General features: G+C 41.4%; 1 long non-coding RNA gene across 2 annotated transcripts; it reads left to right on the top strand.

The window, feature by feature from the left end:
• The first annotated feature begins 975 nt into the window (after window positions 1–975).
• On the top strand, window positions 976–27,615 carry LOC133081543 (uncharacterized). 2 transcript variants are annotated; one of them, XR_009698862.1, is made up of 3 exons: window positions 976–1,046; window positions 9,253–9,311; window positions 27,534–27,615. It is a non-coding gene; the product is annotated as an uncharacterized LOC133081543 (long non-coding RNA). The 2 variants fall into 2 exon arrangements; XR_009698863.1 differs by lacking the exon at window positions 27,534–27,615 and adding an exon at window positions 9,790–9,834.

Genomic DNA, 27,615 nt, shown 5'->3' with positions numbered 1-27,615 from the left:
ACCTAATCGCAGGGCTATAGAATGCTTCCCCTCCCCCAACTCCTCACCACATTGCTAAAGGCCCACTTACAGCATTTCCTTTTACCCGGTACATCATGTCCAACTATCAAAGAATTAACGAGGCGTACCAGAAGGCAAAAAACATAGTTTGAAGAGACAAAGCAGCCATCAGAACCAGACATAGCAGGAATATTGGAATTATCAGCCTAGGAATTTAAAACAACTCTGATTAATATGCTAAGCACTCCAATGCATAAAACAGCATGTAAGAACAGATGGGCAGTGGAAGCAGAGAGATGGTAATACTAAAAAGAACCAAAAAGAAATGCTAGAGATCAAAGAACACTGTAACAGAAATGAAGACTGCCTTTGATGGGCTTGTTAGTAGACTGGACACAGCTGAGGAAAAACAGCTCTGATCAATAGAATCCTCAAACACCAAAAAGCAAAGAGAAGAAAGACTGAAAAAAGCGACAACATAATATACAAGGACTGTGGGACAACTAAAAAAGGTGTAATACACACGTAATTGGGAATACCAGGAGGAGGAGAAAAAGGAACAGAAGAAATATTTGAAACGATAATGACTGAGAATTTCTGCAAGTCAGTATCAGACATCAAGCCACAGATCCAGGCAGCTCAGAGAACACCAAGCAAGATAAATACCCCCCAAAACGACAACTTGGCATATCATCTTCAAATTACAGAATATCAAAAATATCCTGAAAGAAGCTAGACGAAAAAAACAGCTTTCCTATAGAGAAACAAAGATAAGAATTATGTCCAAATTCTCTGCAGAAACCATGCAAGCAAGAAGAGAGTGAAGTGAAATATTTAAAGGATTGAGAGAAAAAAACTCACCACCTTAGACTTCTGTACCCAGAGAAATAAAGAATTTCTCAAACAAAAATTGAACAAATTTGTTGCCAAGGTACCTGCCTTGCAAGAAATGTTAGAAGTTTTTTAAGAGAGAAGGAAAATAATACAGGTCAGAAACTCGGATCTACATGAAGAAAGGAAGAGCATCAAAGAAGGGATAAATGAAGGTAAAACAAAACGTTTCTTTTTCTTTATTTTTTTTCATTTCATAGTTGGGTTATTTTGATGCAATTTCCTTGTTTAAGGTGGTATGGCTATGTTAAGTGGTTCATTTCCATCCTGAAGAAAATACTAACAGCCTCTATCTTATGTAATTTTGTCAAATTCAAACATGACTCTTTGGCCAGTTTTTAAAAAATATTTTTTTTACATATCGATAAGATTTTTTTTTTCTGGAACTTTTTTTTTTAATGTTCATGGATCATTTTTTAAGCCTTCAAGTAGTTTGGAAACATTTGCCGATTTGCTCATTCCTCTGGCTAGAGCCTGTCAGAGCATTTATCCCACCTGTACTGAAAATCTCTGTTCTCCCAGCTGGTGGTAGGACAGCTTGATGGAGGTGATCAGGGAGAAATGAGGAGTGAGCAAGCTTTATAAACTGCTTCTAATTCTCTTAATCAGTAGGCTCTGATCCACCCCAGCTTCTGCAAAATCAGACCTGAAAATACTTGGCCAAAAAGCAGGATTCTAACTAGTACCGAAATAAATTTTAAATAAAATAGAATCTCTATAGGAAAGAGAATTAGATTATGCTTCCCATTCCCACTCTTGCTTTAAGATATCTGTATATTTAAGTCCAAGGGGGACTTAGAAAGCTGTTCTGCCCCAAGTAAAAATTCGGAATGTCTGAGTACATTTATTTTGCAAAGTTACAGGGAAGTTTCTTTGGGAAATGCAGCATGTCCCCCCAAAATGGTTGGTGATTAGCAATACAGTTGGTGTGCAAACAAGTGACATGTAAGACATGTAGGTCAAAGAGGATGAGGCCTAATCATGGGCTAAAAAAACAATTCTGAAATGTGATCATTTGAAAACTTGAGCTGATTATAAAGCATCATCATTTAACAGCAGGTCTTGTTAAGCTATCCAGCTACCTCTTTTGCAAGCTGAATTCCAACATGGATCTTACTTAGAATTTTCTTTTTACTTTTTATTTTACTTAAAATTTCTAAAAATTTTTAATTGCGATGTAGTTGATATATAACATTATATTCGTTTTTGGCGTACAACATAATAATTTGATGTATGTATACATTCCAAAATGATGACCACAGTAAGTAGTTAACATCCATCACCACGCATAGTTACATTTTTTTTCCTTATGATGAAAACTTAAGATTTATTCTCTTAGCATATTTCAAATATACGTATAATATTATTAATATTACAATTAATAAATGGTTAGCTACAGTCACCATGCTGTACATTACATCCCCAGGACTTATGTATCTTGTAACTGGAAGTTTGTTCCTTTCGACCCCCTTCACCCACTTTGCCCAACCCCCATTCCCTGCCTCTGGCAAACACCAATCATTTCTCCGTATCTATTAGTTCATGGGTTTTTTAGATTCCCCATATAAATGAGATCATACGGTATTTGTCTTTCTCTGTCTGACTTATTTCACTTAGCATAATGCCCTCTAGGTCCATCCATGTTGTCGAAAATGGCAGGATTTCCTTCTTTTTATAGCTGAATACTATTCCATTGTATATTTATACATTTTCTTATCCATTCATCTGTCATCACGTAGGTTGTTTCCATGTTACAGGTATGATGAATGATGCTGCAGTGAACATTAGTGTGCAGATATCTCTTCAAGATAATGATTTCATTTCCTTTGGATATATCCCCAAAAGTGGGATCCCTAGATTATATGGTAGTTCTGTCTTTAATTTGAGGGGGGGAACCACCATACTGTTCTCCATAGTGGCTGCACCAATTTACATTCCCACCAACAGTGCACAAAGGTTCCTTTTCTCTGCATCCTCGCCAACAGTTGTTATTTCTTGTCTTTTTGATAACAGCCATTCTGAAAGATGTGAGGTGATATCTCATTGTGGTTTTGATTTGCATTTCCCTGATGATTAGTGATGTGGAACACCTTTTCATGTGCCTGTTGGCCATTTGTATGTCTTCTTTGGAAAAATGTCTATTCAGATCCTCTGCCCATTTTTAAGTCAGATTGTTTGTTCTCTGAGTTGTCTGAGTTCTTTATATATTTTGGATATTAACCCCTTTTCAGGTATGTGATTTGCAAATATTTTCTCCTATTCAGTAGGTTGCTTTTTCATTTTGTTGATAGCTTCCTTTGCTATACAGAAGCTTTAGAGTTTGATGTAGTCCCACTTGTTGATTTTTACTTTTGTTGCCTTTTGGTGTCAAATCCAACAAATTATTGCCAAGACCTATGTCAGGAAGCTTACACCCTATGTTTTCTTCTACAAGGTTTATAGTTTCAGGTCTTACATCCAAGTCTTTAATACATTTTCAGTTGATTTTTGTGTATGGTGTAAGATTATTTTACCTTTTACTTTTATTTTTTACTTTTACTTTTTATTTTTCTTATTCTTAATTGATCTAAGAGATAACAGTTCAAAATAAGAGCAACAATGTATTCAATTACATATGTCTGTGTGTGTGTGTATATATATATATAGATATATATCGTGTGTGTGTGTGTGTATATATATGCTTATGTATGCTCATGTATGAGTGAAATGAATGACAGCAATGATACTAGGGATGAGAGGGAGGAATTAGGATTATTTTGTTATTAGAAGGTACTCACACTACGTGTAAAGTGGTATAGTGTTATTTTCAAGTGGATTTGGAGTAGTTGTAAAATATTGTAAACTCTAGGGCAACCACTGAAAAAAGTAAAAAACAAAAAAAGTGGTATAGCTGATATGAGAAAGTAGAGAAATTGGAATCCTAGAAAGTGCTTCGTTAAAATCACAAAAGTCAGAAAATAGGTGGAAGATAAAAATTGGAACAAAGAACTCTAAGAAAGAGAGGCACAAATTACTAATATCAGTAATGAAAGAAGGCACATCACTCCAGATCCTATGGAAATTAAAAGGATAATAAAGGAATACTATGAACAGCTCTCTGCCCACAAATATGATAACCTAGATAAAATGGACCAATTCCTTGAAAGACACAATCTTCCAAAACTCTTAGAAGAAGAAATAGGTGATCTGAATAGGCCTGTCTATTTAAAAATTGAATCAATAATTAATAACCTTCCAAAGCAGAAAGCACCAGGCCCAGATGGGTTCAGTGATGAACACTATCAAACATTTAAGGAAGAAATTATACCAAGTCTTTACAATCTCTTTCAGAGGATAGAAGCACAGGGAATACTCCCTAACTCATCCTATGAGGCCAGCATTATCCTAAGGCCCAAACCAGACAAAGACACTACAAGAAAAAAGAACTACAGAGCATTATCTCTCATGAATGTAGATGCAGAAATCCTCAACAGAGAAGATATACAGATGGCAAATAAGCATATGAAAAGATGTTCCACATCATATGTCATCAGATAAATATACACATCGGAGAAATGCAGATTAAAACAATAATGAGATACCACTTCACATCTGTTAGAGAATGGCCACAGCCTAGGCCACTGACAACACCACCTGCTGATGAGGATGCGGAGCAAAAGGAACTCTCATTCATTGCTGCTGGGAATGCAAAATCGTACAGCTACTTTGAAACACAGTTTGGTGGTTTCTTACAAGACTAAATGTACTCTTACCATACAGTCAGTCCAGCAATGTATTGGTATTTACCCAAAGGAGTTGAAAAGTTATGTCCACACAAAAACCTGCACTTGGATGTTTGTAGCAGCTTTATTCATAATTGCCAAAAGTTGGAAGCAACCAAGATGTCCTTCAGTAGGCGAATGGATAAATAAACTGTGGTACATCCAGACAACACAGTATCATTCAGCACTAAAAAGAGATGATCCACTGATCCAGGAAAAGACATGGGGGAACCTTAAATGCACATTACTAAGTGAAAGAAGCCAATCCGAAAAGGCATATACTGTGCGATTCCAACTATATGACATTCTGGAAAAGGCAAAATTTTGGACACAGTTAAAAGATCAGTGTTTGCTGGTGGGAGTGGTGGGGGCAATGACTAGATACAGCACAGAGAATTTTTAGTGCAGTGAAAATACTCTGTGATATTACAGTGATGGATAGATGTCATTATACGTTTGTCCAAACCCATAGAATGTGCAACACCAAGAGTGAACCCTAAGGAAAGCTGCAGACTTCGGATGATAGTATGTGTCAGTGTAGGTTTATCCTTGGTAACAAAGGTACCACTCTAGTGAGAGATGTTGATAATGGGGAGGCTGTGCATATGTGGAGGCACGGGCTGTAAGGGAGATCTCTGTACCTTCCTCTCAATTTTATTGTAAACCTAAAACTGCTCGAAAAAAAAAAAAAAGCTAAGTCTTTTGAAAACCTGCCAGAGAATGGATACCTCTAAGGACCTCTGGTTCCAGCAGAAGCTGGAAAAGGGACAGTTCCACCACTATGGCACTGCTCTGGCTATCATGAGCTCAGGCATTGAGTGCCGTGACAACAAGGAAGGAGCAACAGCCTGGAGGCTCAGTGAATGTCAGTCTTCACGCTTATAAAACTGTGAGAAAAAGAGCGTAGCCAAATGTGGGATGTCCATACCCATCGAACTGCAGAAATGGAAGAAAGGAATGCGCACAGTTGGTTGGACATGGGAAGGAGTGTGTGCCTCATCAGTGCCGTGCACAGATATTCCCAGTCCTCCTTCCACCCAGCGTAGGACTGGAAGGTAGCCAGGCCACGTGATTGCTTTGGCCAATGAAATGCAAGCAGAAGCTTTTCAGAGCCTGTGCACAATGATTCCTTCTTCCTGGGCCCCAGCAACGCTAGTGCTTGGATGCCGTGGGGCCCCGGACGGTGAGCCCCATCAGTCTGCGTGAGTGAGGATGTGGAGTTCAGCCTGCAGCCGCCCACATGGTAGTGCAGTCCCACAAGGGGCATGGAGAGTGAGCAGGAAATAAACCTTTGCTGTTTCCAGCCGTGACCTTTTAGAGTCATTCGCACAGCCCAACCTAACTTCTCCTGACTGGTGCAGGAAGGGACGGCTGAAGAGGGAGATGCAGCTTTCGAAAGGCTCAGTAGGATGAGGCTTAGTAAACGGTCACAGCAGTGCCATCTCCTCTACCTGGAAATCATAACTCAAATTTATAGGATGCACACTCTTGCTGAAGGGCTGCAAGTAGCCCACAGATATGCTTTGTTTGGCCAGGTTAGTATAATATTAGTTTAAAGGTTTAAATCTGGGAGATGGGATGTGAGTGTGATTTATTTCCTTCTTAACTATAGTCCCCACTGCTCCCTATTACTTACAGCAGCCTCGCTTGACTCGTGTACTTGCCTACGTAGCCCCTGAAGGCCTTTGGGTTTGCAACCCCTGGCGGTCCGTGCATCAAACCCGTTGAGAGAGACTAGGATAGGCATGACCATGTTCACCTAATAGACATGAAAACAGAGGCTCTGAGAGGTCCAGAGGCTTCAACAATGACCCAGCAAGTCAATGGCAGAGCTCAAGTGTGAACCCGGGACTCCCGATGCCTCTGTGCAGGGCAGGCTGCGGATGCCCGACCCCGGAGACTCCTGCTGCTGCTGCAGTCATCCCAGGAGGTTAATCCATTGATTGCATCCTCTACTTTCTCATCAGCCCACACACTGCCTGAGTTTATCACCAAGCAAATTCCCACTTGTTTTTAATGAGAAAATCACGCCATCCTGAAATGCCTTGAACCAAGCTCTGCAGTCTCAACAAACAGCTTGCCTTCTAAATCCATAAGCTAAACACAAATCTCTTTGCATTCTTTCAGCCAAGCCATTGCAGCTCTTTTTCTCTTTAAGTCCGAACTTTTTTGTGATGAAGACAGCCAAGCGGAGGAAATTAAGGAAATGACTACAAGGAAATATCTCCAGGATATATTGTACTATTAAGTGCAAAAAGCAAAGTGCAGAAGAGTTATGTATGGAATGGTCCCATCTGTATAAATGAAAAAAAAAAAAAAGAAACATGTTTTTACATATATTTCTATTTATAGATGCAAAAATGTCCTTAAGGATATGCGTGAAATATTACGGTAGTATCTGGAGAGCAGACTGGGGTCAGGAGTGGGAGAGGCAGGCAGTGTCCATGCCCCAAGCACTCAGGCCTTGGCAACCCTAACCACTGCCCTGCATGACCCGGCCGGAAGGCTCCCTCTGGCTACAGAGCCTTCTGAGTCCATGCTCTGGACAGGTGGAAGTGCCCAGGAATGAACACTCCTCAATCAATCCTCAGTCAATGACTGATGGGATGTGGTGGAGAAATACACCGACTCCTTTACCTCTCTGGCGGGGTGCTTCTGAGATAATCGGTGTGTGCTCTACACTGGCTCCCAGAGTGCGGACATGCCTTCCTTTCCTGTCTCACCTTCCCACTCCCTCATCCTTCCAAATCCATGCCAAACCCTGTGTCGGGGCTGGTTTCTGAAGGAACAACACCATCTAATAGAACTGTCTTCGATGATGGAAATGTTCAGTGTCGGCACTGTCCAGTCCAGCGGCCACGAGCCAAGTGTGGCATCTACCTTTAAATTGCTTAAAATTGAAAATGCAGTTCCTCAGTCACATGGGCCACATTTCAGGTGCTCCGCGGCAACGTGGACAGCACAGAGTGGAACACTTCCAGCATCACACGAGGTTCTATTGGACAGTACTGGTTGGCAGTCATCGTTGGAGGAAATGAGTGTAGATCTGTACCATATGCATCGAGAAGCAAACATGTTTTTAAAGGGGGAAAAGATATGATCTCACCTCTGTGAGGCCCTCTGACATCTATGTGTGGGGTCTTTTGGTGAAGCCTGATTCTGACCCAAGCATTCTCCTGTCTACTGCCTAAACCTAAACCCTTTCCATTCTCAGCTAAGGGAAAGGCTGCTGCCAGCCCATATGGCAGCTTTATGCACATAAGACCAAAGTGCCCCTCCCTCCCGGTGGATGTGAGCCCATGCCAGTGCACGTCAGACCTCAGCAGTGCCACCAAACAGGGCAGTGAACAGGGCAATGAAGAGGTTCTTCATCGTTCTTCTTTCTGCATTTCAAGCCTTCCCTTGGTAATGAGAACAGGCAGAATGGCAGGGCTTGCATGTACAAATTGGCAGGAGGAAATACCAAGAGCAACAATTTTTAAAAAACAACACTAATAATACTACAAGTAAAAAATATGATCTTGGGACTTCCCTGGCGGCCCAGTGGTCAGGAACCAGTGCTTCCACTGCCAGGTGCCTGGGTTCGATCCCTGGTCGGGGAACTAAGATCTCACAAGATATGTGGCACGGCCAAAAAAATCGTTTTTAATAAAATTTAAAAAGTATATATGATCTTATCATATTACTATTTTCAAATAGCTCAGATATTCTACTAAAGGAATTAATGGTTGTCTCACCTTTTTTCATGTATGCCTTGACAATGGCCTGATTATGTGATTGTGCCCATTTAGTGACAAATGTAGCTCTCTCTAGTCTGTTTAACTGTAGCAATACTACTTATGAGGATGATGAAATTCACGGCCACATACAGTATCTGACTATTATGTAATCCATCCATATGCAATGTCCAGAATAGGCAAATCCATACAGACAAAAAGTAGATTGGTGTTTGCCAGGGCTAAGGAGATTGAGGGGGAAAGGGAGTGTTAATGAGTATGGGGTTTCTTTGGGGGGGGGTGATGATGAAAATGTTCAAAAATTGATTGTGGCGATGGTTGCACAGCTCTAAATATACTAAAAGCCATTAAATGGTACATTTTAGATCGCTGAGTCATATGGTATGTGAGTTATATCTCTATAAAGCTGTTATAAAAATGCTAAAAAAATATATAAAGAAGGTCTTATCTACAGTGAGAAGGAAATTTTACACTAAATCTCTATAACTCCAGTCTTTGAACATCTCAACATTTTGCTAAGTTTCTACCGAATATAGTCAATAGCTTCCCTATCCTCCGTGTTACGAGCTTTGTTCTTAGTAAATAAGCTTTACCTCCCAAGCTGCTCTTAACTCGGAGTGTAACAGTTGGCACAGATTCAAGGGATTCTATAACCCAGTTCTACCACCTTTCTGTTGGGCATCATAGCACTGGAGATGGTCCCTCCCATCTTGAACACTTTTCAACTCTAACACTTTCTTTCCATGCCCTTCATGTGTGAAGCAGGCATGACTTATTAATCCTGTAGTGACTCCGATAATATTCTAGTTACCTTGGCTTAAGCTGGTACACCTCATCTTTCTGATCTAGATATTCCCTTTCAGGAAAATCAGAAACTTCGGGGGACCTAAAATGTCATCTCACTTGACTTGTGAATGCACAGGTTAGTGTTCAAATCTGTTGACTTATTTGACAGCTCCCTTTCCTGCCCCTGAGAGGTCTGTATTGCTTGAGTGCTTACTGACAGTCACGTGCTAGGGGTACAAAACCAAGCTTCTGCCCTCAAGGAGCTGCAGGCTATCCTGGGGACCCAGATGAGTATGACGAAAAAATATTCTCCCCTGTCACCCTACCCTACCCAGTCGTTCATTAACTCAGGGAAGGGATGGGGACCAGAAATAGAGAAACTGAGTCATCTATGGGCTTTTGAGTTCCAAAAGCCTCACACTCAGAAGGGATAAATGGAACTCGTGTGTGCAAATACCATCGATGGTGGAGAATATGAGACAAATTAAAGCAGTGCTTTGTCACCCTCTCTCAGCCACTCTGCCCCACTAGATAATTCCCAGGAGGGAGGGAATTGGCTGAGGGGCAGTTATATGTGCAGAGATACATTTTGGGTTTTACACCCCCTCCCCCAGAAGAGCGTGGAGCAAAGAGAGGACAGACAGAAGCTGTGGCAGACACCATTGTAACAAGGTGCTGAGCCCCAGGGAATGCATCATGCTTGTTCTAAACCAGCCAAGGTAATCCTGCTCCTTGCCAGTCGGTGGTTTTGGGGGTGCCCTGTGTCCCAGTTCTGCCCAGTGAGTTGTTAAGGAGCAGGGTTCCAGAAAGGTTTCTCCTCCTCAAGAGAAAGCAGAGGACCACTGCTTCCTGCTTTGGATGCAGTCATGGGAGAATGTGATACTTAGCGCCGCAGCAAGTATTTTATGACGAAGAGAGGGAAGCCAAGAGAATGGCAGAGAATTAGCCTGTCTACTTCTAACCTTCTTGTCATGTGAGATGATTCAGTCCATACTTTCTGCCTCTCGACATGCCGCCAAAAGCCTTCTAACTAATACCAATCCCACACAGGGATCCTAGAGGAGGTGGGAACAAGACCCCAGAAAAATATGGCTCCATGGTCTCTGGCAGAGGGGTCTCAGGGAGCCAGTCATAGGCACCACAGGCTGTTCCCCATGTGTTTGAGGGTGGCAGAAGTGGACAGTGTCTCAGGGAGCTCTACAGAAGTTCCCATGGACAGTCGCTTTTAAAAAAAACTATTAAAAAATCACCACATTGCACAAATTTGCTTACATTTCAGCAGAGCCCAGTGAACACTTCATTGTGGGTTGGCACTGGTTCTAAGGACCAGCATTTGGGAACAACACATGGAGGACACATCCCACTGATCAATTTCTGGCTCACTGTGGCAGAGACTCTCAGTTGTACCCCAATATGCAACCTTCTTTCTTCCATAGTAATAGAAACCCTGATTTTTAGCTGGATGCATGGAAAGACTACATTTCCCAGCATCCCTTGCAGTTAGGTGTGGCCATGTGACTGTGTCCTGGCTAATAAGGTTCCATGATTGCTGCCAGGTACCTCCTTTAAAAGACAGCTGGCACATTGCCATTGTGCAGCTTTCTTCTTCATCCCTTCACTCTTCTACTGCCCAGAATTCCAGTGTGGTGGCTGGTGTCCTGACCTTCATGTTAGACCGTAGGTGGAAGGTCACAACACCCTGGGGGTTGGGGAGCAGTGAGATGAAAGGAGTCTGGATCCTTGAGGACGTTGAGAAGCGCAACAGCCACATCAGCTCTGGACCACCCTGTCTTGACTTTTACGTGAGAGAAGTAAATTTCTATCTCCTTGACCTCTTATGATTTAGAGTCTTTGCTACCTACAGCTACACCTAATCCTTTCTGATACATGCACCCTGCAGCCATACTGTGAGAAAGCCCTATGCCAGGACAGTCAGGATCTGGGCTGTTCAAGATGGAGAGCAGCCATGGTAACTTCCTCCCATCATCAGCGCACATCCTCTGCTCCCCTTAATCACGTTTATAATAACTTACTTTGTCTGACTTTTCTATTTCCCTACACATAGTTACTTTCCTTTCTGTTTTCTGTTAGAACCATTTCGTGAGATGCTTCAGGCTGGTTTTTTTTTTTTTTTTTAAGTACAATAGAAATAGAAGTAGTTACCAAATAGAAGCAACACAAGTAGCAGAGAATCTCATTGTGACCATGCATGCAGTGAAAAGCAAAGGCGTATAAAAATCAAGTTTCTAAAAAGAAACCATAAAAGGCATTACTGTTCTCTCATCTGTGATTCCTTCTGCTTTCCCTGGGGTAAATGGCACTCCCTGTGCAAGTCTCTCTTGATGGTGGACATGCACATCTGTTATTTCTGTTTTGGAATATGATATGTCTCTTTGGGTCACAAAAGGCGATTGTTGCCCAAGTGATGAAAAGTAGAATATTAATCCATCATGAGCATTTTCCAGCACATAGAACTTTTCTGTCATCTTTCCAGCAAAACAGTTTTGTGTACTAATTAGAAAAACAGATTTTTGATACACCATTCTATATTCTGTATTTAGTCTTGTTTCATATAAGGAAATAAATGTACTGAATAAATATAGCCGCAAGACACCCATTCCTCAAATTGGGCATTGTTTCAGTCTTCCACAGTAATTTGTTAGGTTGTGTTAAGAACCTAAGGAAGTAAGTTAGTGCATAGAAATAATAATTATCTGTGGTGTTTAAGAGCCTGATCAATTGCCACCCTCTTTCCACCCAAGTTCAGAACCAATTGAGAAATAAATTTAGGAGTCCAACCGATGGAGATGGAAATATCAACTTTGTTACTGAAGAGATGATTGAAGAATGTGGCCTTAAATCCAGGGGCAAGTGGACTTCCCAGTACATTCCCACTGACTTGAACTCTGGGCTCCACTGTTTCTGGGGCAACGCTCACCCCATAAGCAGCTCCTCTCGTAGTGGAGAGCAGACCTACTCTATGGACCCTCTATGTGGGCAAGCAAATCTGAAAGAGAAATAACTCAAGAAACCCTGAGCCAAGCATGTTCATCTTCTTCTTCCAAATTCACCAAACAGATGTGCCACTCATTCTTCTCTGGGGAGAGGTGATTAGTCAGGTGGGGGCATGGAGAGAAGCTGGACTTGTCCACATGTCCTTTTCCCTCCTGTAGCAGACCCTGTTCCTGCCCTGCCTCTATCCATCAGGATTTACCACTCAAGGCTGACTTCCAACTGCCTGTATTGCTATCTTTTTGCTCAAGGGATTTCTCCAAAGTGAGGGAAGCAGCAGCCCACAACCAGTGACTGATGGGAGTTGAATACCCTTGCTCCCTTGCCCATCACATAGATAACTCTGTGGTACATGTTCTCTGCTGCTTCACAGAGCTTTCTGGTGGGATTAAATCCCAGTCACCCACAATGATAGTCGGCCGACTCAATAACATACTTTTTTTTTTTTAAAGTTCCAATGCACTGTTTCTTTTTTTTAAAAATATATTTATTTATTTATTTATTTATTTTTGGCTGTGTTGGGTCTTCGTTTCCGTGCGAGGACTTTCTCTAGTTGCGGCAAGGGGGGCCACTCTTCATCACGGTGCGCGGGCCTCTCACTGTTGCGGCCTCTCTTGTTGCGGGGCACAGGCTCCAGACGCGCAGGCTCAGTAGTTGTGGCTCACGGGCTTAGTTGCTCCGCAGCATGTGGGATCTTCCCAGACCAGGGGTCGAACCCGTGTCCCCTGCATTGGCAGGCAGATTCTCAACCACTGCACCACCAGGGAAGCCCTACTGTTTTTTTTTTAATTGAACTATAGTGGGTTAACAATATTGTGTTAGTTTCAGGTGTACAGCAAAGTGATTCTCACACACACATATATATAAAACGTAGTTCCCTGTGCTATACAGTAAATCCTTGTTATCTATTTTATATATAGTGGTGTGTATCTGTTAGTCCCATATTCCTAACTGATCCCTCCCCACCCTCTCCCCTTTGGTAACCATCAGTTTTCTTTCTATGTCTATGAGTCTGTTTCTGTTTTCTAAATAAGTTCATTTGTATTATTTTTTAGATTCCACATATAAGTGATATCATATAATATTTGTCTTTCTTGGTCTGAATTACTTCACTTAGTCTGATAATCTCTAGTTCCATCCTTGTTGCTGCAAATGGCAATATTTCATTCTTTTTTATGGCTGAGTAATATTCCATTGTATATATGTGCCACATCTTCTTTATCCGTTCATCTGTTGATGGACACTTAGTTTGCATCCCTGTCTTGGCTATTGTAAATAGTGCTGCTATAAACATTGGGGTGCATGTATCTTTTCAAATTAGAGTTTTCGTCTTTTCTGGGTATATGCCCAGGAGTGGGATTGCTGGATCCTATGGTAACATTTTTTTTAGTTTTTTAAGGAACCTCCATACTGTTTTCCATAGTGACTGCACCAATTTGCATTCCCACCAACAGTGTACAAGGGTTCCCGTTTATCCACACCCTTTTCAGCATTTATTATTTGTAGGTTTTTTGATGATAGCCATTTTGACTGGTGTGAGGTGATACCTCTTTGTGGTTTTGATTTGCATTTCTCTAATAATTTGCAATGTGGAGCATCTTTTCATGTGTCTATTGGCCATCTGTATGTCTTCTTTGGAGAAATGTCTATTTAGGTCTTCTGCCCGTTTTTTGATTGGGTGTTTTGTTTTTTTGATATTGAGTTGTATGAGATGTGTGTATATTTTAAAAATTAAGCCCTTGTTGGTCGCATCATTTGCAAATATTTTCTCCCGGTCCATAGGTTGTCTTTTCATTTTCTTTATGGCTTCCTTTGCTGTGCAAAAGCTTATGGAAATATGCGGAGGGGAGAACAAGTGCCCCCCACTCCATAAAACAAACACCTGTTGAGCACCCACTATGTGCCAGGTGCTGCACTAAGCAGTTTGCCTGCATCAACGCTTTTCAGCCTCACAGCAACTTTATGCAGCACGTCCTATTTTTATCCCATTTATAGGTGGGTAAGTTCTGCAGAGTGACAGAGCTAGAATGGAGTGATCGAAGAGTAAAACCCAGAATCCTGACTCCACAGCTTATGTTCTTAACCACTTTTTCATACTGCCTTGCCTCTGAGAATTTACATATAATTCTCCACACCCCCAACACAACCCATCTAATGCAGACAGTGTCATGCTGCATCAATTTCTGAGCATTTAAGATCTGGCCAAGTAATCTTTAACCCTTAAAAATAAAATTCAAAAAAATTTTGGGGACTTCCCTGGTGGTCCAGTGGTTAAGACCTGTGCTTCCACTGCAGGGGGTGCTGGTTCAATCCCTGATTGGGGAACTAAGATTCCGCGTGCCACGTGGTGTGGCCAAAAAATTTTTTTAAATAAAAATTTTGAAAAAAATTTCAAACAATATTCACACAAAGAATGTTGCAGACAAACCTTTTCTTTAACTAGAATTAATCACTTGTGCTGAATATAAGTGAAAACTCAAGACTCAGGTTGGAAAAATGATATAACCAATATTGCCTTCTTCTTGCTTGCTTTCTCAGATGAAACAATGACAGTGAAAGTCAATAAGGAAAGGGGAAAGGAAGGAATCAAGTGTTAATAAAGCACCTACTATGTGCAATGCATTACAGCCTTTATTTCTTTTAAGCCTGACCTCAACCCTGAAATGCTTGTTATTAGTCTTCTTTTGCAAATGAAACTGTACTTAGAAAGTTTGAAAAGCCTGCAAATTATCACCTAATATCTGTTCTCCCCTTTTTCCTGAATAATAGAACACTGGATTCCTTCAGGGTAAAAATATGATCAACTAAAAGACCACATTTCCCAGTCTTCCTTGCAGCTAGGTGTGGTCATGTGACCATGTTTTGGCCAATAAGAGCTAAGCAGAAGTGTTATGTGGGACTTCTTGTGAGGCTGCTTAAAGAAAGCTAAATCAATCAAGAGTTACACTTTTTGACCTTTCTTCCTTACACCTTCCTGCTATTTGGAATTCAAGCATGATGGCAGGAGCTCCAGATGCCACCTTAAATCACGAGGTAACCTTGAGATGGAAGCCACTTGCTAGGAGGATGGAGCAAGAAGGTGCAAGGGCTTAGGTCCCTGATGATCATGGAGCCACCATACCAGCCCTGGAGTGCACAACTCTGGAATTATTAATTTTTTTTGGAATTACCTTTTGTGAGAGGGAAAAATACTCTCTTTAAAACCACTGTTATTTAGGATTTGCCTCATATATAGCTTAATAACTATAAGCTATATATAGCTTGTAGATGGAGAGGGATTAAATAACTTTCCTAGGTCACCCTGTAGTAATAGATTGAGAATGCAAACCTGGCTGTCACAGTCTACAGTATGCTTGGGGCTAATCATTTACGTCTTTTTTTTTTTTTTTTTTTTTGAATTTTTGGCTGCGTTGGGTCTTCATTGCTGCGTGCGGGCTTTCTCTAGTTGCAGCTAGCAGGGGCCACTCTTCGTTGCAGTGCACGGGCTTCTCATTGCAGTGGCTTCTCTTGTTGCGGAGCACGGGCTGTAGGCGCGCTGGCTTAGTAGTTGTGGCACGTGGGCTCAGTAGTTGTGGCTCGCGGGCTCTAGAGCGCAGGCTCAGTAGTTGTGGCGCACGGGCTTAGTTGCTCCGCGGCATGTGGGATCTTCCCAGACCAGGGCTCCAACCCGTGTCCCCTGCATTGGCAGGCGGATTCTTAACTACTGCGCCACCAGGGAAGTCCCTCATTTATGTCTTTTGATTGGAAAGTGGGGATGTTACTTTAGTTGGGAGATGAAGATATCCTCATATGACCTCGTGGACTTTGATCTTTATTTCATGGATTCTCTTTTGATTCCAGCTTCCAGCCTCTGCAAAGCTCTTTTTGTTATTACTAACAAAGATAATATGAGTGAGGAGTAAACTATCTTCCATAGTTGAACTTCAGTCCTCTACAATAAGGACAATTTTTAGAGTGTAATTTAACTGCTTTTTTTTTTATTGTTATAATACATGTAACACATGCACATTGTAAGAAATGAGGACCAGAAAGGGGCTATAAAATGAGAGGCAAAGTTTTCCCTCCCCCAAGATAGACCCAACTCCCACTACCCAGAAGTAACATTATGGATCTTTCCAGAAAGTTTTTTATACATGTACAATAATATATACAGATATCTATTCTATCACAAATGGAAATACACTACACATGTTGTTTGCATTTACTATATCTTACATCACATAATCGCATATAAGATCCCAGGTCATTTATTGAATAGCTATAGAGTATTCCATTGTATGGATGAAGAATAGTTTATTTAATCAGTGATTCTTTATTGGACAATTAGATTTTTATTTTTTTAATGCAAACAGTGCTACAGTGTATATCCTTGAATATACCTCTTTTTTCACTTGTCTCTATAGTACAGATTCCTAGATGTGGAAGTGCTGGATCAAAGAGCATGTCTAGCTTTAATTTTCACAGAAATTGCCTAAGTGCTCTGCAAAGAGGTCGCTTGAAATTACCCTCCCCCAACAGTGGGTGAGAGCACCGACTTCTCTTCCTTGCCAGTAGCAGCTATTAACAGATTGCTGGATCTTTGCCCATCTGATATTGAAAAAATGTATTTTCTTGATATTTGAATTTGCATTTTTAAAGTCATAAATGAAAGTAAGCATTTTGTCACTATTTATTGGCCATTGGGATTTCTTGTTCTGAGAGCTGCTGATTCACGTCCTGTCTTATTTTTCTGTTAGCTTCTTTATCTTTTTCTTATTGATTTATAAGAGCTTTTTGTAACTTTAGGAAATTAGTCGTAAGTCGTATAGCTTGCAAAATTTTCAGTAGTACGTGTTGTCTTTTTACTCTGTTTTTGGCAATTTTTCCTGCAGGGGCTTTGTTATTTTTAGTGAAATATATTAATCCTTTCTTACATATCTTAATTTTGTGTCTTGCATAGAAAGGCCGTCCCCATGATTACAAATTAATTCCCCCCAATTTTAGTGTTGGATTTTTTGTGATTTATTTTTTACGTGTATATCTTTGGTCCATCTGATGTAAGAGACATAGAGATTTCATCTTATTTTGTCCAAGTGACTGGACAGGTATTCCAAAACCATTTCTTGAGTAATCAATCTTTTTTTCTTATTTTGATTTCATATGTGACTTTCATTATATTTTAAATTTTCATGTGGATTTAGGTCTGTTTCTGAACTCTGTTCTGTTCTTCTGCTCAATCTGTTCTTCATCCAGAGACCAAACTGCTTTCATTATTGTTGCTTTATAACGTTTTACTATTTAGTAAGCTAATAAGCACCTTTTACCCAGTAATCATTCCCCCCACCAGAGTTCTCCTAGCCATTCTCACATGTTTATTTAAACCAATAAATGTTGAATGAGCACTCACTATGTGTCAGGCTGTGATCTAAGCACTAGGGATGCAGCAGTGAATGAGAACAGGGAAAATCTCTGCCCACATTATGCTTCCATTCTAGCTGTGAGAGAGAGAGAGACCAATTAGTCAAATACAAACAGGGTCAAAGTGTGGTAAATGAGATGGAGAGAGACAAAATAAAGAAGGAAGATAGGAAGTGGGGAGAGCGCAAAACCAGGTGGTCAGGGCAGGCCTCATTGAGAACATGGCGGTTGAAGTGAAGGAACAAACCACGCAGATAAGTAGGAGCAACGTGTGCAAAGGCCCTGAAGTCGGAGGCCAGTACGCCTGGAACGAAGTGAATGAGAGAATGAGAAGGAGATGAGGCCAGAGGAGTAACAGGGAGTGATCAAGGAGGGCCTTGTGGGCGAATGAGAAGATGTGGGCTGTTTCTCTGAGCAAGGCGGGGAGCCACTGGGACAGATGGAGCAAAGGGGCATCATGAACTGACTTGATGCTCTAGGTATTTTGGTTGGGCTCACTTTGAAATACTACATTAATTTATGGAGGACAATATCTTTATAACCCTGTGTCCTCATATCCAAAGATAACATATGTGGCAATATTACACATGCACAGAGTGACAAATTGATGTGCTTCGGGGAACGTATTCTACAGATACAATCGCATATACAAAATGACTTATGTACAAGCATTGTTTATGATGGCAAAAGACTGGAAACAGTGCAGACATTCAGCCATCCACCAATATGGGACTGGCTAAGCATATTTTGATGCATGTACACAATGGAATAATATGCCACTTTGAAAAGAATAGGAGAATCTTTATGTACTAATTCAGAATGATCGCCTAGATATACTAAGAATAAAAGCAAGGTATGGAGTGGTGTGTATAGTATGCTACCATTTGGGTTAAAAAGGGAAGTGTATATTATGTATGAATTTGCTTTGCTAAGGATAAAATATCTCTAAAAGAATACATAAGAAACTGCTAACAGTAGTTGTCTCTAGGGAAGGGCACTAAATAATTGGAAGATAGAGATATAAATGAAGTTTTTCACTGTATCCCCCTTTCTATCTTTGGACTATTGAGCCATGTGAATATACTATCCATTCAAAAAACAAGTAACTATAAATTTTAATGAAATAAAGTATATCTTTATATTAGGGCCATGTTGGTAATGTATTCGACAATGACAAACAGAATTAGTAGAGACCTAAATCATATACAGTGACCTATATGATGTATCTTTACATGTCCAGTTGTAATAAATACACAAATAGACAAATGTTAGGCCAGATACACAATGTGCTCATTTCTCTGCCCCCTGCCCCAGATTTGCACATTGTCGCAGTATAAGTGAGCTAGAGAGTTCAATCTCCTGACCTACCAATTACAGGTTAAGGCCCATGATGAATAAGTGGAGTGTGTAGTGTGTTAACAGATGATATGTCCTTTTCAAAGAAAAAATGATATCTAGTAGGAGGGATCAGGAGTGCAGGGTGGATGTCTGAGACGAGAATGGGGTGTACAGATCTGCGCTGGACGGTTAGGAAGGCTCACTGAGAAGGTGACATTTAGGGCAAGATGTGAAGATGGAGAGGGAGCTGGTATGTGAGAGAAGAGCCTTCCACGCAGGGGAAAAAGCCAGTGCAAAGGCCCTGAGGCAAGGACAGGGAGGAGGCCAGCGTGGCTGGAGTGGCTGGAGGGAGGGAGCGCGGGTGGTAAGGAGGAGGCAGCAGATGCCACGGGGCTTTGTCAGCTCTGCTAAAGACCCCACCTTAATGAGGTGGGAAACCACTGGAGAACATTGAGTTGAAGAGTGAAATTTGCTCTCATTTTAAGAGCATCCCTCTGGCTGCTGTATGGAGAACAGGCGGTAGGGAATCAAGGGTCGAAGCAAGGAGGCCAGTGCCAGAATGATTCCGTTACTCCTCACTTCACTCCCGGAAACATATCCTTAGAGCTGATATTCAAAGTAGGTATTTGTGAACTTATATTCAGCCCAGAAACAGAGTCTTTAAACGCCCATTTCTTTCTGATTTATAAGAATCATACATACTCACTGCAGAAGAGTTGAGAAAAGCAGAAAAATATACGTGGGAGAAAAAATTTCCCTATGTGCTACTTCCCAGGCACAGCTCCTCTTGACATTTTGGTGTGTTTCCATCTCATCTACGTGGTTTTACGTAGCTAGCTTCGTAATACGCACATGCATTGGTATTCCACTTGATCTCTTAACCTAATATAATAAGCATTTTACCACTAAAAGAATTATTTATTCTAATGGAAGCATAATATTCTATTTTACAGCTGTCTAAAATTGAACTCAACCAGTCCACTAAATAATGCATCAGTGAAGATTTTTATGCAGAGAATTTGATCTGCATTTTAGATTTGCTTTCCCTAAGACAGATTCCAGAGGCAGAGCTAGCAAGTCAAACAGAGAATGTATTTTAGGTTTTTGATACCCATTGTCAAACTGTTCCTCGAAAGGGTTGTACCTGTATAAATTCCCATAGGTTTACTAAAGCCATAAACAACCTTTAAGAAAAAAAATATCCTTGGTTAGCATCGTCCTCTTAAAGAAAAAAGAAGTCTTTAATGAGAAAGTGTCAGAATTTCACACATCATATGCATAGCAGAGAGGGTGAAAAATCAGATTCTGAGTATGAAGGAATCATTAGCGTTTTTAGACCAAAGCTGCAGTTAAAGTATGATCCAGCTCGAGGTGTACATATGAAACCAAGTGCGTGTGGGGTGTGCTTTATAGGCAGAGAAGTAGTCATCACTAAATATATGTGGTTGCTAAGAGACTAAACTGGGGACTAGGAATTAAATTTAACACACGTTCCTCAAATTGAGTTATTCCAGGACTAGCCTCCTCTTCTTTCTAAATGGTATGACATGGAGACATTTGTGACAAATTGGTATTCAGCCAGAAGGAAAGAAATATGTAGAGATGAGATAAGGAGTAGGAAGATGTGAGTTCTAGAACAATTCATTACTTCCTTACTCCAGGTCCATCACTTGACCCTTTGAGTCAAGTGGGAATAATATTGCCTGTCTTGTCTCGTCTACCTCACAAAGCTTTTATGAAGATCAAATGTGCTAATAACAGTAAATTGTAAATAGTCAATACATAACTGTATCGTATGCAAATCTGTGACTGTTGCCAATGTCATCTCAGAAGAACAAATAAATAAAGTTTACTTACTATATAAAAAAAATGCTAATAAATGGCAAAGTGATATACAACCATAGGGTGTTATTACCATGTTGAAGTCTCAGGCACTCTGTCTTGGAAACTTATATATAATGAGGTGCTTTAATTCCTCTCGCTGGGTTTGCCTTGTATTCAATTATAGCAGATTCAACAGTCTGCTTTTGGGGAAATCCATTCAAAAAGGAAAGCATGGTGATCCAGGTCATCATTCTGAGCCCCCGATGAGGCTGAAATTTCCTAAAGAGTAAGGATTGTGTCTCATTCACCCATGTGATGTGTCCAAAACTCCTGTGTGAGGAGGAAACAGGATTATACACCCCTGTTTTATCTTGTTTCTTAATGGTATATTAGAGATGAAGGCAAGATGGAGGCCCATGGAGTGATTTCTTTCTTTCCTGCCTCTGAGCCTACCCTACCCCCATCTTGCTATTCCATCTCCACCCTGAGCTGCCAGACAAGCTACTCCTCAGCCCTCAAGTCTCAGGAAAGTCATCTCTTCTAGCACTTTCCCTGATGCCGTCATCTAGTCCCAAACCTCCATTTGCACCCAGGACACCTCGTTACACCGTCTCATTGGATGCGACTATGCCCTAGTCCCCCACAGCCTGGCCGGGCTCCACGGGCTTACTGTGTTTTCTTATCTTCTGTGGACCTATTTCAGCACCCAGGACAGTCTCAACACATGTTCCCTGAATAAAGGAAAGGATGAGTTTTCAAGGGCCCACGTCACAAAAGGAGGCAAATGCCTGTGATAGAAATGAAGCCATTATGTACTTTGGTTCTAGAAACATAGTGATTAACCAATCTCTTTGCACGGATACATGACTGTATACTATATATTTAAATGTGTTCATGCATATGTAGAACCAGTAATTCTCTTGGTAATACAAAATGTTGAGAAGAGCAAGAAGTTGAGGTCGGGACTTCCCTGGTGGCGCAGTGGTTGAGACTCCGCGCTCCCAATGCGGGGGGCCCGGTTTTGATCCCTGGTCAGGGAACTAGATCCCACATGCATGCCGCAACTAAGAGTTCACATGCCACAATTAAGGAGCCGGCGAGCCGCAACTAAGGAGCCCGCCTGCTGCAGCTAAGACCCAGCGCAACCAAATAATAAATAAATAAATAAAATACTTCCAAAAAAAAAAAAAAGTTGAGGTCGCTGAGCTTGATACTGATCATGCCAAGGTTTTATATCTCAATAGAACTGGAGTCTACTCAGAAGAGCAGGGGCTTTTTCAATCTGGTCCTCCAAAATCCTCTACCAGAAATCGAATTCAGTGGTTCTCAGTTGTCTGGTGATTCTATAGCAATGGGAAATCTAATACATACTGATGTCTGTGAACCAGCCCCAGAGGTTCGGATTTCATTAATCTATGGTAGGGCTTGGACATCTGTACTTTTTAAAAAGCTCCCCAGAGGATTCTAATGTGCAGCCAGGCTGAGAACCGCTGCTCTGAAGTGTCTGGGGTTGAGGTGACAGATCTGACTAATTAAACCTCAAGGCTGAACACACGGGGCTTCCTGGACATCCGCATAGAGTCTCTTGCTCTCGCCCACGTTCTCACTCTCTTGTTCCCTTGCTCTCTCACTCTTTGTTTTATTTATCCAATAAATTGCTTTGGAGTGACTCTGCTGCTTTTCAGCCAGCTGGGTAAGAACTCAGATCCTGACGGTTCACATTGAAGCATCCTGAGATCTTTAAAACCCAGGCCATCGTGGGGTGAATCACAGACTGTGAAAGGAGGGGACAAGCCATTGGGTCCCCTTTCCTACTTCAGCTTGTGTTATGCGGGTGACCTCATTAATGGGAGGGGACAGAAGCAACCTGGAGAAAACACTCCCATACCGGGATTTGCCAAACCTTCGTAAAATTTCACTCTCAGAATCGGGTATGGACCCAGTGCAATACCATCTGACTCCCATGTGATGGATGCCACAGAGCCAATAACCATCCGAAGATTCTCTGAACCAGGCAGTTCCTGCTTTTTTATTACGAGTCCCAGGATCCTAAAGAGCTGTGACTCTTGGACTGAGGTGTCTCAGTGTCAGTGACACGAAAGCGCTCTTTACATAAGATCATCCTTGCGTGAGGTGAGTCAATCGAGGTACTTTTTCAAAAGCCAACCTCTGATTGTAAGTCCCCGGATGGCTGGGTTCCTGTTTCCTGACCCTCACTGCCTTTCACAGAGAGATGGCCATCTGGCTGATGCTCAGTGAGTATAGAAGAGATGCCCTCCTGCTCCTCAGTATTTCAATAAGCCACTGAAGCCCCCTGATTGGCTTCTTTGCGGCATCAGAAATTGTTAATCTAGAGACAGACAAGCCCTGAGGTTTCTTCCACGGACCTTCTTAGAGCTGTAAGGTATGACACACAAGAGTACAAGAGACAAGACTAAAATAACATGGGCGCCTCCCTGGCCAGGAGTCACAGCATCCCCACACCCGATCATCTCCCTGACAACCAGCACGTCCGCCTGATTCTGATGCATATTACTTTGAAAGCTCTGAGCTCGACAATTCTCCTGGAGCTGCGTTATCCCGGGAGCTGATTCAACTGTTACTCCACTCGACTTTGATTGCTACAATCAGGGCCTCAACCATCATGAGGATGAAAAGAAGTAAAAAGCCGGTCAGATCATGATACTTTTCAGAAAACATCAAATAGAAAAATTGTGCCATGCCTTTTATCTCAGCGTCTTGGGCCCATTTTTTTCCCCTGTTATTTCTTTTGTCATTGTTACATCGTATAACCAAGACTTTTATGCTAAAAAAAAAAAAAAAAAGTTCTAAGAGAATGCTGTTTCCACTCTATGAAAATGGAAGAAGCTAATTGTAAGGCTTCTGCTGGAAGGAAGCCCTATTTCTATTTTAATTGGAAGGTTCTCAAAGCAAGATAATGAGGATTTCTCAGGGCCATGATGTTCCTTTCCCCCTCTTGCCCTGTGTAAAATCAGCAGATTCTCACACAGATACATTTCATACATTTCATGTAATTTCATGAAATAGATACATTTCATGGAACCTTTTGCTACAGCATCATTTCTTGCTAATTTTGAAACATGCCATTCCCCCGAGAGATAACACAGATAACACGGCTGTTAATAACACCGGAAGGCCGGACTCAAAGCCCCGTGAGCCAGGGCTAAACCACAAAGAATGCCAGGGGAGGCTCCTTGATATCCACACTCATTTCTGAATTCGATATCGCACCAGCTTTATGGCTCCCAGTTTCTGTTTTTGAGTTGGATTTTGGTTTTCATCGTCTGCCAGAAATGAAGCCAGCATTTTTGCAGGGTAGGAGTCTGTAGCGTTTTAGGAAACTCTGCCCTGATGAGTGTTAGGAAAACTGTCAGACAGAGCAACGCATTGGTTTCCTTCTGTCTGATACTGAATTTAATTCTGAGATTTTAGACTATTGAATCAGCCTAAGTTAAACAGAGCCCTATATAGATTTGCAGACATTGCTAATTGTGATAATAATAATAACATTTCTCAAACATCCCTTCATTATGAACTAGGCGTTCATATGTGCAAAAATCCGCCATCTACAGTTCTAAGTAGATAAAAATTTTCCAAACCTCACTTGGCCAAATTTTACAAAACGAAAAGAAGAAAAGACAAAAGAAAGAAAAGATGGAAAGGAACCAAACCAATAATTCAGGCCTTTCTCCCTTTTGCTATTCTTTGAGTTCTGTGACTGTCATTTTTCTTCTTATCATTAAGTGGGAAGGATGGAGAATTTAAAAAAAAAAAGAAAGACACAAATGGAAAGCAGAGGCACAGGAAGGGGAGAGGCAGAAAGGAAGAGCCAAGCAGTGAGGCGACAGAAGCAGCGGCCCCCGGGCCTGCTGTTCCCCTCGTCTGCCAGCAGCCCTGCCAGCCGTGGCCACACGCAACCATATGAGATGCTTTGAGCTGACCCAGCGGCATTGCCCCCTCGTCCGGGCCATAATGTAACTCAGTTTAACAAACACTTACAGATGTCCTCCTTTGTGTATAAGGAACGACAGCCTCAGGCCTTAGGAACTTGCAGGGAGATGGGGAGACAAGTGTTAACAGAGAAAACAGTCCGAGGAAGCAGAGAGTTAAGTCCAGAGTTGTGTGGGAGGCCAGGATGCTGTGGAGGCAGTTAGGGTTAGGGTTAGAGCAAGGCCATGTATGTAGGCTGATGGGGGTCTGGGGAGGATGCAGGAGAGAGGTAGGACTTGACCGAACTTGAGGGTTGGGTGGCAGGGATGTGTGCAGACAGGGAAGAAGGGGAAGGGCCTTCGAGATCCATCTTTCTCCTGACACTGCTCTGTTATATGGCAAGGGCCTTTGGGGGACAGCATCTGCACTTTTCTTCAGATGCTCAGCTATCATTTTAAATCAACCTTCATACATGTGTCATTAGTTAAAAAAAATCGGCACTTTTCTTGAGAAAGGACCATTTGTCCAACACATGGAACATTCCTATTTCCTGTCAATGTGGGGCTAATTTCCTGACACATTTTATTATTTTTTTCCATTAAGAACTTATTCTGCAGTAGATTTCACCAGGCGCAGTTGATGGACTCATCCTCCCATTTGGGGTATTACGTTGTTGTTTGCAAGATGATCCTGCTGAAATGTGGAGGATTTATTACTTCTTTTTGCCATTCCTCCGTTTCTGGAGAGCTATGTTTAGGTAGGAAGGCTAAGGGGGCACAGGAGGGAGAAAATAAATTCTCATTTGTGGTGTTGCTTCCGTTTCACTCACTGTAAGAATCAGACCCTCCTAATCAGACAGACAAACAGGTCAGACAGGTCTTCTTCTGCTCTGGGACTCCATTTTAAAATGCTGCTTAATGTCTGGATTTAACACACGCACACACGTGTGTGTGCACACCAGAAATTTATGGTTGAAAGAAAACCAAAAGCAAATTTCTAAATGCTGTAGCTTCTTTTATGTGTCGACTAAAAAACGTGTACCAGTGAAGACAACCCACAGAATAGGAGGGAAATAATAATAGACATAGGATGTGACATCATAGACATCATAGGATGTGAATAGACATTTCTTCAAAGAAGATAGACAAATGGCTAATAAATAATGAAAGATGTTCAACACCATTAACCGTGAGGGAAATGCAAACCAAAATCACAATCAGGTACTACTTTGCACCTACTAGGATGGCTGTAATATAAAAGACAGACAGTAACAAGTGTTGTTGAAGATGGGGAGAAAATGGAACCCTCATACACTGTCGGTGGGAATGGAAAATTGTGCAGCTGCTTTGGAAAATAGTCTGGCAGTTCCTCAAGAAGTTAAACAAAGAGTTACCATACCACCCAGCAATTCTACTCCTGGATATCTACCCAAGAGAAATGCAGACATACGTCTGCACAGAAACTTATACATGGATGTTCATAGCAACATTGCTCATAATAGCCCCAAACTGGAGACAACCCAAATGTCCACCATCGGATGAATGGATAAACAAAGCTGATCTCTCTATACACTGAAATATTATTCAGCCATAAAAAGAATGAAATCTGACACATGCTACCACATGGATGAACCTTGAAAACATTATGCTGAGTGAAAGAAGCCAGTCACAAAAGGCCACATATTGTATGATTCAATTTATAAGAAATATCCAGAATAGGTTACTCTCTAGAGACAAAAAGCCAATTAGTGATTGTCTGGGGGATGAGGATGGGGGAGGCTTGAGGGACAATTGGAAGTGACTGCTATTTGGTCTAGGGATTTTTTAGAGGTGATGAAAATGTTATAAAATTGATTGTGGTGATGGTTGTTATTTAAAACCATTGAAACTGTACACTTTAAAAAAGGGGGCGCCAGAAAAAACCCAAATCTTTGTCCCACTTTTGCTTCCTGATAGGTGTGAAAAATGAAGGGACGTATATAAAATAGATAACCAACAAGGACCTACTGTATAGCAACAGGGAACTATACTCAGTGTTTTGTAATAACCTATAAGGGAAAAGAATCTGAAAAAGAATAGATATATATGCATAACTGAATCACTGTGCTGTACACCGGAAACTAACACAACATTGTAAATCAACTATACTTCAATTAAAAAAAATGAAGGGATAAAAATCAAATGATGATGACTTAACCACTGCTACTTTCTAATATGATCCATCAAAACAGTTAAAAATGGCACCCATTTATTTCCATGAACCAGTCCTGTTGGCGTAAACGATCAATGGGGCAAGCATACCTTATAACCCACTTTGTTGCGGAATAATGCTGACAGCCGAGGACGCTGTCTTAGAAAACAAGAATCCCAGGTTGGGAGCGAGTGATCCCTCACAGCAGTGTCACCAGGCATCGCCTAGAGCCAGAATCATTTTGACAGGCTGAACCCAGGCCGAGTTGTTCAAGAGACAGAGGTGAGACATCACTCTGTTGCAGAGTCTAGATGGAAAAGATTACATTTCTGTGCTCCCCAAACAAGTTCCCGGTTTACACACACACACACGCACACACACACATGCACAAACAATGTACCGCTGATTTCTTAAAATGTGCTTTTTTTGAAGTGTGTATTACCAAGGACCCATTAATTCCACTTTTGGAAATCCACTCTAAAGAAATAATCTTCAATTTAGACAAAAGCTATATATGTGCACAAAGACATTTATCACAATATTCCTTAGATTAGTGAAAAATTGCTCCAAATTGGGGAATGGTGAAATAAATCATTCCACTCTCATAAAGCCATTGAAGTAATGATGGTAAAATTGTGGTTTTCAGACTATGATCAGTGAAAAAACCTTTCAAAAGAATGAAGAGTGTCGGGGGCTTCCCTGGTGGCGCAGTGGTTAAGAATCCGCCT

This window comes from Eubalaena glacialis, chromosome X (genome assembly GCF_028564815.1).
Source record: "Eubalaena glacialis isolate mEubGla1 chromosome X, mEubGla1.1.hap2.+ XY, whole genome shotgun sequence".
Classification (NCBI taxonomy): Eukaryota; Metazoa; Chordata; class Mammalia; order Artiodactyla; family Balaenidae; genus Eubalaena; species Eubalaena glacialis.
Note: the sequence above shows the minus strand (reverse complement) of the source record. Positions and strands in the feature narration are given on the sequence as shown.